This window comes from Protopterus annectens, chromosome 1.part1 (assembly GCF_019279795.1).
Source record: "Protopterus annectens isolate FY-2018-M chromosome 1.part1, PAN1.0, whole genome shotgun sequence".
In the NCBI taxonomy this organism is placed as follows: Eukaryota; Metazoa; Chordata; order Ceratodontiformes; family Protopteridae; genus Protopterus; species Protopterus annectens.
In genome coordinates this window covers 1,837,059,447-1,837,072,629 of record NC_056726.1, presented here as the reverse complement: position 1 = coordinate 1,837,072,629, position 13,183 = coordinate 1,837,059,447, and positions in this window count along the sequence as shown.

Genomic DNA, 13,183 nt, shown 5'->3' with positions numbered 1-13,183 from the left:
TTGATCCTGGTTTGGTAGCCGAAAAGTGTGGTAAGCGTTGTAGCCTGGCATTGCAGGGGTGCTCTCTGGAGCCTTGAACGAGGTCTAAGTTACTGCACAGATATCGATGTTCTCCATTTTTAGGAGTGCCTCGAGAATGCATTTTGAGGTTTAGACTTCTAGCATTGAGTAGCATTACCTTCAGATTTTGCATGTTTGTACCTGTTACAGTGGTGGTTTTGTCCTTAGAACTTTGCCTAAAAATGGCACTATCGGGGTGGCAAGAGCCTTAGCCAGTAACCTGAATCCCAGGGGTGACAGGTGCAGACCATCTCTGGCAAAGCATCGTGGTCTGTCAATCATGTCATCTCAGGCAGACAGATACTGAATCCCCTTTGAATGACACCAGAAGCTTAGCCAATTGTTGAAGTCAATCATTTTGTCCTTATATTGTGGTATCATTCTGGGCAAAGGCAGGATGCTACTCAGGGCTAGGGTCATACCTGCCTGGGCCACATTATTATAGAGCTCTTCCATGTCTCTTTTCATGTAGTCCAGGGAGGTACGTCTCAAGTCATTCACCCCAACATGGACAATGACAGAGTCATATTTGTACTTGTTGTGGAGTGACTTGAGAACATGAGTTATGTGGCGGATCCTAGCACCCAACAGGCAGCTCACTGTAATTTTCTCCTTGTTCAGCCTGGTGAGTGAGACATCAGTGTGCCTGACTATAGAGTCACCTATGAGTAAAGTGTTAGGTATGTTGTCTTGCCTTAGAGGCTGTTGCTGGGTGACACACTGGTGTTGTGAGCTATGTGACACTTTGGTTATGATTGGTGTTTGTTTGTGTTTCAGCTTCGGAGGTCCTTGTTGCTTGGGCAGGTTACAGTTAAGGGCCTCTGCATATGTGGATTTAGTGCTGCTATGTGTGGGTGTTGGTGGTGTGAGTTTAGAAGGGCTATGTGTTGCTTGAGGTGTAGTGCGGGTGTTAACCTTCTCCTCTTGACTGTCAAGCACAATCTTGGGTGGCGAGAGTGTTGCTTCCACTTTGGCTATGTAAGTGCATCTCTCACAGGTTGTAGTGTTGGGAGGTAGGAGGAGAGGTTTGTCTGTGTACATGAGGCAATTGCTGCATTGCCCCAGTATGCCCAGATTCACCAGGTAGACAGGAAAAATCAATGGAAGCTGACCCTTGGACATGCCTGGTTTGGTGCTTTTTTTTTAAGTACAGGAGCTGTTTTCCCTTACCTTAGCAAGGTATGTTACAATTATAGGCTGTTTAGTACCTATGATTAATTTCTCCTTATTAATAAGGAGAGTTGAGTGCTTGTATCAGGATGCACCACGAGGATTACTAGGGAACTCATTCCCCAGAGGTGTATTTGACAAGGAATGACATCAGCAGGATCACCAAGTAGGGCATTGTAAATGTCCTGTGAGTGAGTAGGCTATAATGCATTGCTCCCTACACAGACATTGAAACACACAGAAAACACATAACTGCCATGGTTGTGGATGGAACCCTACCACAGTTCTAAATCACACTCCAGCAGTACGCAGTTACCCAATGTGCTACAGAGATTACTGGGTTATTGCAGTCCCAGAGTTGTATTTCTAGGTGGGTGACATCAGCACCCTTGCCAAGGTTGAGTATGTGAATTTTAAGGAGTGTGCATACTCTAAAAAGCATTGTTCCCTTCTCAGACAGACAGACACACACACCCACACACACACACAGTTGGCAAGTCTGGGATTAGAACACCTACCAAACTAGTTTATCACACTACAGCATTACACAGTTACCCGACGTGCTACAAAGATTACTGGGTTACAGCAGTCTCAGAGGTGTATGTCTAGGTGGGTGACATCAGCAGGATTGCCAAAGAAGAGCATTTCAAGTGTACTTCGAGTTGTACATGTCTTTTACCTGTGTGTACCCGCTGCTTACTGTCGTGAAAACACATTTACACCAGCTTACAACTGCCGAAAAGTGTCTTATTCAGTCCTAAATGACATTATTAACAACCCTTGCAGTTCTTGAGCCCTGGACCATGCACACCAAGGTCACTGGACTTACCACTAAGCCATCTGGATTGTATACATGTTTCATGGTTTTTCTAATACACATTTTACTACAGGTATTCCACAGTACTGAAAACAAATGGGACAGCCACTTTGTGTACGTATGTACAGAACCCTTGAATGTACTGTACTGTGTGAAACAACATCGACAAGTCTACATATGTACAACTGTTATAACCAAATACTAAATACATATGTGCACTTATGGGATGTGTACACACTCACACACGCACATATATATATATATATATATATATATATATATATATATATATATATATATATATATGTGGGTCTACTGTATAAGTTTGAAAATACACTTCTTCGAACTCACACAGTAGACCCTGGGTTACGCGAAAGTGCAGTTAATCGAAAGTTCACTTTCGCGAAACCCGCTTCAGCGAACGGGCTACTACTGACTTTAGTGCAGTAGTTACGGACCTTAGGGTTAGGGCGCGGGTCATGGTAAGGGGATAGCTAGTAGGGCTATCCCCTTACCATGACCCACGCCCTAACCCTAAGGTCCATAACTACCACACCACTGTGGAGGACATAGCATGTTTTCCTGCTGTCCTCCACTGTGGTGCGATCCGTTCGTAGAAGCTGAGTTCACGAAAGTTTACTTTTGAATAAGTGCACTTTCGCATAACTGAGCAGTCTACTGCTCTTTTTCGAATACGTGGTATTCGATGAAAAGCAGTAGACCCATATATGCATATAAACAGACACAGCTATAGCCATATATATAAACATGTCTGAACACCCTTTGTGACACAGAAGGGTTCCAAAGGAATTGACGTATACCCAAAACAGAGGCAACTCTTGTTTTATAACATTTAAATCTTAATCAGTTCACCAGAGAAGGGATGGTGGTTGTGTATGTGGAGTTTGGGGTGGGGAATGATGGCTAAGGAAATGTACCCTGGGGATTGTGGAGTTTGGGTGGGAGAATGATGGGTATAGACATACACCCTGGGGACCACATCTGTGTCACTGTTCAACAGTGACACAGGAAAACAACATACCCAACAGTAGTTGTTCTTGACTGTCTATTCTTTTCTATTCCTAACTCTGTAATAATTTGTAGACTCCACACACCACAGATGACTACCATGGTGTGCAGCATGTTAAAAGACATTGCACATGTGTATGCCTGGCTACAGGGTAGTCACACACACACAAACACACACACTTGCCAGTATTGTGCTTACAAGTCTTGCCTATGTAAAGGTAAGTAGTAGAGTGGTATGCAGTTGGGGTATATGCCACAGAACCCATACAATTACATTTACTCTGATTCTGCTTCTGAGCTGGGTGACATCACAGGACTGATTACTTGCAGTGGGGAGGGGGGAAAAGGGTGGTTTAGCAGATGACAAGGATAAAGGCCAGTGCAAAAGGTGGTTTCTCGTTGGAAAGCAGTAAAACCCGCTGTCATGACAGGATGCAGACACAAATACACACACACAACCACACTCAGCCATTTGCTGACACACACACACACACACACACACACACACACACACACACACAGTTGCCAGTGGTGGGATCAGAACTCCTGCCTATCTACAGATCACTATTACAGTACTACACGGTTATGAGATGCAACACAGAGATTACACATTTCAAGGCAGTCAGAATGCCCTTCTAAGATTGAGGACATCAACACGGATACGGACAGTTAAGATGTACATAGCTGTAAGCCTGTGTGTTTAAAGTAGGAGTCCATTACAACCTGTATGCACAAACAAGACACATCATCTGCAGGTAAGACATAGGTAGGACTGAGAGGTATAGTTGTAGCACAACAAGCTCTGAACTGGAGTATGTCCATCTGTGGAATGGGCAACTACTATCACTATACAGGGTTACAGTGGTCATGCTCATACACATAGAATCACAGGACTTGTTTGGATGCATTGACTCCAATTACACAAGGTCACAGTGGGCATGCTCATACACTTAGTAGCACAGGGCCGTTTGGGATGCACTATGACTACAACTACACAAGGTTATACTGGGCATGCTTATACACTTAGAAACAAAGGGGTTGTTTGGATGAACTGACTCAAATTACACAAGGTGGCAGTGGGTACGCTCATACACTGAGTACCACAGAAGGCCACAGTGTGCATGCTCATACACTTAGATGTACAGAACACATTGTAATGAACTCCTCTTGTAAACACACAGGTTTACAGCTATATACATCTTAACTGTCAGTATATATGCACATCATAAAGGTTTGCTACCAGATACCTGTATGTGGCCCGTAAATGATATATCTGTGTCTGTGCTGTGTGATACACGTGCATACACGTACATGAAGTACTGCCATATATATGTGAAGTATACACAATCATGCACGTGTGGAAGTGACAGATAATAGGTTAACTGGTTCACACAGGTGAATGCTAACTACAGCATGTGTCACACACATTGCTGCCCTGACAGGTATACATTGATATCAGGTTGTGAACAGTGGCATTATACTTGGAACAGTGGCATGTGCAAGCATAATATGCGAGCCCCATTGTCTAATGGTACTGAGGTGCAGGTGTCAAGATGACCTCTCCCAGCTGTGTTAGTTGTTGACATTATTAGCAGGACCTCTCCACTAAGCATATCTGGCATTGGTCATCTACACAACGTCTGCTGCTGTCCGTCACCTTAGATGTAGCATTTGATACCAAGCACAATACTGCCACTCACAATGATGTCATGGTATGAGTGGCAACTGCTTGACCAAAACAATGAGCCAATGTCCTGCTGTAATCATGATTTTGTCCAGTGTCTGTCATTCCGGGATGTCATGACTGAAAGAAGACATGCCTTTGTCAAAGAGCACATGCATCCATGATTCAAGGGAGTGTGGATAATACCTAGGTCGCATTTACCCATATAGTGGCATTCCAAGGCACAAGTCCTAAACACAGAGGTAACACCCTGACACCTACAAGACAATTGCATTGGATGCTTATGCTAACCAGTGCTAGATGTGTAATCTATTTGCTTAGTGTATACCCTACAATGGGGAATACTGACATCTGTGCAGTGAGGAATACCTGGCTGAAGGCTCTGTAGTGCACAATAGCACTACCACTATATAACTCAGATCCAGACATGTGGGCCATGACACTGATATGGACCACTCCAGGTGGTGGTGTCCACATATTCATAAAGGCTACTCACAAGTAAAGACCACTACTCTGACATAATTCATCACAGATGTGTCAGGTACAGGTGACAGTGGCAAAAGCTGCATTCTATGTAGTATCCTCATATACATCCACCACCATGTCCTCAGACTACCAACACACATCCATACATGTGGTATGAAATAGTATGGTAGAACACCAAATAACCTTCGACTGGTGGATTGTACCTAGCCCTACATCAACTGTGCAAAGTACCCATGTACTGACACAGTTGCATAATGTGTTATGCAATGCAATAATACCACTGGTTGTAACCAGGTCAGTTGTACACATACCATGGTCCCTCGGATGTTGTCAGCATTAACACAGTTGACTGTTGCTGTACACCACTAAACTGCACCCTCATGGTTGGATATGACCTAGATGTACCTGCCCTGGATATGTACATCCCACACTCATACAACATAAATAAGAATACCATTGCTGTTGTTGTCCTTTGTACATACAGGTGGCTATATTCATTACACACATACACATGGAAGATAGGTCCATGGATGCTGAATGCTAACAGTACATATGGTTTGATATCTATGTTGACAGAGGTAATATTCCCTCTCTACTGGTCACCCATGACACCTACCATATCATACAACAACCCAAGTGGCATGTATGTCATTAGACATGTCCACCTAATGCAATGCCTACAAACATACCCAAATAACAGGATCATAGGACCTACACACATAGCCTGTATTGATAGACTCAGGGGAATACAGCTATGCTCTGTATGTTCCTGAGTAGTTACAGGTGATATGTCCATGGCATGTACAGCCATGTATGCCCACAGCTCCTACATATACCTCATGTCAGCAATTGCAAGCCATGCATGCTGTGTGCTGTCTGGACATTAACCTTATTACCACAATAGCCAGAGTGTGCTGGGGTGAGATGTTTACAAGCCACAGACCTCGCGCATGCTTGAATAAGTGTAATGCCTATCTCAAACAGAGCACATTGCTGGCACTCTTCAAGTAATCATGAGGTGTCTGTGGCAAATATGATGTGTGTGTGGCAAATATGATGTGCTCACTGTTTACCATTACAGTGCCCTGGCTTCACAGTGGAACTGTCAACTAACAGATTGTGGGATCATGACATGAAATATTGCTGTGTGTGTGTGTCTTACTGATGTGCTGTTGGCATAAATGTACACTTGGCTACTCAATGAAGGTGGTTGTGTGTCCTACCAGTACATGAATACAACATCCATTATGGTGTAATGCTCAGCTAGGTTTCACACATGGTGTGGGGAAGGTTTGGAATGTATCCTCTTGACCTGCTAGTCCATTTACTGATGGAGACTGCATATGTGTACATGTACTGATGTGTGTTTAGATTCCATGCATGTGCAGTGTATGATATTTGAAGGTGACTGCTGTCATCATGCAGTTGCAATGCAGCCTCAACATTGCCAACTGTATATGGAGATATGCTCAACGTACAGTAAGCTGTACTTTAGGTATGGACAGATGTTTGGACATAACTACTAAGTGGTGGGGCTACTTTGCAGATGAATGATTACTGTGGACAGCTCACATGTATGTTACAACTATTCTTACAATAACCTGTGTAACTGCTAAGCTATGGTTTTGTTAAATGAAAGGGGGGACACAACATAGACTGCAGTAAGGGTGACACTAAAGGCAAACCTCTTGGCACCTGGAACAGTAACACCTCCCCTGTGCATATATTGGGTATATTGGCAAAGGAAAGAGTCAGTACGCTTTGTAGCGCATGCGATAGTGCTGTCACTCTGTAATACCTATCATGAGATAGGCAGTTGTTTGATTCACAGTACTGGCACGTGTGGGTGTGTGTGTCCATATATGTCACGTATGGTGGGGAATACATCCCACATGTTTTTCACTCTCCTGTACACTGTTGTAGACAGCTGTATAGAGTGAAGTGTAGAAAGCAAGACATAGGCAGGTGTTTGAATCACACACATGTCAAGTGTCTGTATGTGTGTGACATAGGTGTAGATCTTTGTGAATGCCACCATGTGTGTGTGTGTGTGTGTGTGTGTGTGTGTGTGTGTGTGTGTGTGTGTGTGTGTATGTCTGTCCGGTCCCTGGAGTGAGGCTGTATTTTACCATAGTGAAATGATAAGACCCCCCCTCCCCCCATCCACTCAATCCAATCTAGTATCCCTGTTGATGTCATCAGTCTTAGAAGGGCATACTAACCACCTGTAAACATGTATGCCCTGGGGTGAGGCTTGTTGTTACATAGCCTACTGATGAACCCCCCCCTCCCCACATACACTCACCGCAATCTAGTATCCCTGTTGATGTCCTCGATCATAGGCCATTCAGACTACCTGTACATGTGTAATCTCTGTTGGGCATCTTGTAATTGCGTAGTACTATAATGATGATTTGCACATAGGCAGGGGTTCTCATCCTAACACTGGGTACTGTGTATGCGTGTGTCAGAGTGTGTGTTACTGTGTCTGTGAATCTGTGAGTGTGTGGGTGTGTTACTGTGTCTGTGAATCCCTGAGTGTGTGTATGTGTATGCATCCTGTCATGAGAGTGGGTATTACTGCTTCTCAATGAGAAGCCACCTTTTCCACTGGCCTTTACCCTTGTCATCTGCTACACCACTCTTTTACCTCCTCCCCACTCCAGGTAACTATACCTGTGATGTCACCCACTATGGATGTGACGGCTCTGGCCACAGTAGCTTACTACACAGCTATCATGCTATTGGATCATTAGATCAGTAAAAATGTTTGAAACTTGGGAGATTATAACTGTGATGTGGAAGCTACAAAGTGCATGCAGGTATTGTCATACAGACCTGTGCATAGTCAACATTTACATATGGGACACTAACCACAAACACTGACATACCCCGGCACATGCAAGTACACCTGAAAGAGGAAGGCAGAACATCAAGATCAACATGCAGTTACTGTTGTTACACATGATACTGTCGAAAGTACAAAATGCATTCTAAAACTGTAGTACATGGTATGTCTGCTGCCTGTCAACACCACTCAACAATTGTAATCTACAACTGTCTTCCTAGTATGTTCACCCTGTGCATCAGACCATATGAGCATGTCCCTGCACCGATGGTGTGGATGACAGGGATGTGGCACAGGCATCATCATATGCACAGGGTGATAATGTTTGCCAGAGGCATAATCTGCACCATTGGATGACATCATGTGTGTGGGTTAGGGCCTTTGATCTCATTGGGCATGTGTGGATGTTATGCGTGTGTGTGTGTTGAAGCGCCCTACATTTGTTTCTGGTGTGTGCGTGTATGTATGCACACAGGTCTGGCATGTGGCTCACCTACACAGGGGTATTATTGTCAACTGCAAACTCTACAGGGCAGGTTTCACAGTTCACAGTGTCCGGGCATGGCCACGTGACCTGCGCCTGCCAGGGGTTGCATGGGCACAACCAGGCAGAGGTCCAGATTGGGTACTGTCTGATGACACATCCACTGGAACCGTGTCCCTGTTGAGACCATCCAGGACCACATGCACATGGCCTGCTGTGTCCTGGTGTGGACAGCACAGCACCAGCTGCACTGCTGCTGCTACCAGCACTATGGGAGCGGTCATGTGAAGTAGCATGTTCACGTAGACCTTCAACAGGTGATGTAGCTGGCCTACGTCCATGTGTCCAATGTCTCAATCCCACCAGATGTTCCAGCACAGACATTCCACGCTCGAGGATTGACATGCCACCATCAAGGACTCCCACCATGTCACCCAATCATCTATCCAAAACATCTACAAGATGATGTTGAGCATTTGCAATTGCCTGGATGTTGTCAGTTGAAGAATGGACAGCAGCCCTCTGAAGCCTCAGACCTTCTGTGTTGTGCTGTTCAGCATGTGCCTGTATCTCCATTACAGCCTGAAACATGCATCTGGTGACACAAACTGATGTGCTATGTCTTGCAGGGGCATGTTGGCCAGAGGTCCTCCTACTAGCAGCACTGGGCACATGCTTATGTGGGACATCACCAATCAGTTGGCTGGGATCATGGTGTGCAGGCACACCTTCCATAGTCTCCACACTTTCCTGTTCCATGCTACCACCCGCCAACTGTCCTTCCTCTATGGCCACTGGTGATGAGGTATGTGTACGCATGAGATCTGTGTGTGGGGATGAGGGGGTGCAGGTGGAATGGCAACCAATGGCACAGTTTCAGCCCCTGACAACCCTGCCTGTGCCTCAATCATACTTTCATCATCACTGCTAGAGTCTGTGGGGACACTAACATCAGGTGGGACCGCAGGAGGGCAACACACCTACATCAACACCTGTGAGGGGCCGACAAGAACTGTACATTACAAGTTATACAGCACAGTACACAGACACACAGACACACAGACAGACACACAGATACATGCTATGACACCCAATGGCATTCAGCATGCATGTGATATGGCAGAAGGCATTCAGCTTAGACATTTATAATGGTAGTTATCATACATCCCTGAGTAGCACACAACAGCATGCATGTGTTATAGCAGAAAGCATGCACCTTACACAATTATAGTAGTAGTTAGCATACATCCCTGTGTTGCACCATTTGTGTTTAGTAGGTTATGCCCCAAACCTGCAGCACAATGCATGCACTATGCATCATTGCACCGCACTGCCATGTTTTGTGCAACATACCCCACATGTTAACAGACCAACGCTGACCTTTGTACATCTGCCACAGATGCTTTGTGTTGGCCACTGCCCCTATGTGTGAGGAGGACATGAGCAGAAGGGTATGTTGAGTGAATACTATGTTTGCCTGAGCCCTAGCTTGCATATCTCCCCCATAGCAATGCATGTCTGTTCAACATTATTCTGCTTACCCCTGAGCCGATTCTACAGACAATGTGCACGTGGCTGTACACACATGTTTGACATGGCTGTCCCTACTTTGCAATGGTGCCACAGACCAGCACTGGTTAACAGTACACCAGTCTGATGTGTGGCATATGTCCTTTCCAATCACATGTAGTATGACATGTCTTCTGCTGACGTGCTGAATGACATGCATACATGTTTAACACAATGGTATCCTTTCAAATATACAGTGAGGTAATGGTGTCCCAATGCAGGGACGTGTTATACTAACATGGACCTTCAGCTGACACAATGTTGTCAGTCCACCCTACAAATATACAGTGACATACTGCACATTGAGCTGATGTGCATAGCCATTGCAGGGCATCATGTGGCTTTACTATTGATATACAGTGTGAGTTACAGACACATTTCATAGCCATGACTGTGTTCAGATGCAATACATATCTAATGTGGAATGTGACCCATATCACTGAGGTGTATACCTACACTAACCTCTACTGTGGAATGTGTGATGCAGGTCACTGAAGGGTATACAGCTGCCACCCCTGCACATCTGCACCATATTGCTGATGCCTGGCAACTATGCCCAGACATGTCTAACTTAGCAGTACTCCATGTCCCACATACCATCTGTGTACCTCACACACATGAGGAGCAAGCATGACAGGGATGTCTGACACCAGCAAGGTGAATGTACTGTATCTGTGGCCTGATGTGGTTGTATGTGTATGTTGTGTAACACATGTATGTATATGGATACTGTATAAGTGAATGCTTTCATGTCGTGACACACTCATGATGTTCAAAACATGTTATGTGGTGGTTTGATTTCATGCCTACACAAGCTGTGCACAGGCCTGTATGATGTTTAGTGTTTCACATCTGCAATATCACCATTACACAAAGGCCATAGTTGTATTGTGTTGGGCCAATGTACAACAGGGTGTACACACATGTACATCACTTCTACTGTGTGCGTTGCTTCATGTCTCTGGACATCCTCCATGGCCATGTGTAAATATGTTTTGTCCAGTGGTTGTGATGGGCATCTGTTTCACATGTCAGTGTTGTCCCATATGACCTACACCCATAAATGTCATATGCTCCACTGAGGACAGGGTTATGTAGACAAAGGGTGGTATGCTTGGGATGTGAGTTATCATGTTTTGCAGGATAGTCAAGCAGTGTTGCAGTCAGCCCACTAAATGTCATGGACATGTCAGATAGCACATGACATTGTGTGACATTCATAGCAAGGGTATAATCCACAAGGGTGAATCCTGTGGGCTGATCATACTCCATCTCCAAAACATTTAGAGTGTGTGCACACATATGCTCTCTGTATAGTACTGTTTGCATTCCCCACATGTGTAATTCTGATCTGTAGTACATGTCCCTACAGTGAGCCACACCTCCACCATTGTATTCACAGCTGTCCACATATCTGGCAATGACAGTTTGTAAGGTTTAGTGTAGGTGTTTTATATAGTCTTCAATTATTCCACATTGGTAACCACTGTGATGCATTGCAGATCTGACCTGTATATATTAACAGAGCCACCATACATTGTGTGTATGTGTGTTAAATGGCCACATGGCAGATAGCATGCAATTAATATGGTGGCAGATAGCATGCAATTAATATGATCTGTGCATTATCAAGCCTGATAAATAATAACAATCTCACCTGCAACAGGCTGCTGTCACTGCGAAATGCCAGAGGTACCTAAATAGGAGTGTCACAGCAGTAAGATCATTATCCACACCTGTGTGATAGCTACAGGGTGCAATGTGCATGTTAGCACATAAACCAATACAATAGACTGTACTATGGAGTATGCACATCTATGCATACATAGAGTAGCAAACTATGGTATGTGGCATGTGTACATACATGCCTTGCATATGATGTTACATTACATATTGTACAGTAACACATGTAACTATATGAAATATAGTTGTGCTATATGTGCAGTAGTGCTTTACCAGGCAACTCCAGGCTCAGCGGTTGTGAGACACCCACCTCCACAATACCAGCTAAAGCTTGTGGATGGAGTTCTGCAGGTGTCCCCAGGTTGGCCAGTAGCTCCTCAGTATGTGTGAGTGGGGGCTGGGTGAGTGACCCCCCACTTGTTGTACCTTGTTCCCTGGCAATTGCATTTGCACGTGGTTTTGCCCATCTAATGATGGTGCAGTGTCAGCGTACCTGCTGATAGGTGTGATTGTGGCCACCAACATCATTTACCCTCCTGCACAGTTCCTCCCACTGGGCATCCCACTGCTGTGCATCCTGTGGCACATGGCTGAAGATTGTTACATGGTTGTCGAGGAGGTATGGAATGAGGACCTCATCCTCCAAGCGGGTGTATGGTGGCAGCCTGGCACGTGGTATACCTGGAACTCATAATGATGGAGACAGGTCACAGTAACTCACAGAGAAGTACAGCTGAACATACATGTGTATCACATTTATTAAGATTACAAATATGTCTTTGCAAATCTACATGACACTAACACCACTGACATGTTTAACTCACACACATTTGACACATACTGGTGATTTGATGTTATTACCATATATGTGTGTGTCAAGTGATGACATTGCTCATACTCCATGTGGATGTTGTCTTGATGTGAGCATGTCTGTTTGCCTGTCCTGGTCTCTTTACCTATCAGCACATGCCTAGATGTGTTCACAGTAATGAAATAGACCTTAATGCTGTGTATATGCCACATATATAGTCATACAGAGCCTTAAGGGACATGACCTGTGACCCTGCAGACTTGCTCACGGAAAGTTTTACATATATGTGTTTTGCCATATACATCTACATGGCACTGTACAGCAGTTTAGCATCCTGCTATGTATTACCTGTGTTGCACATGTGAAACACATGGGACAATGGCTAACTTGATGGTATTTGCAGGATTGGATATCAACTATAGCATGTATGGTCATAGTGAACTAGTAGGCTATATGCCCTGGGCCATTTATGAGCCTAGGCTGCAATGTTACCTAGCTGTAGCCAATAGACAATTAAGTTACAGTGGCCAGTTCAAGTAGTG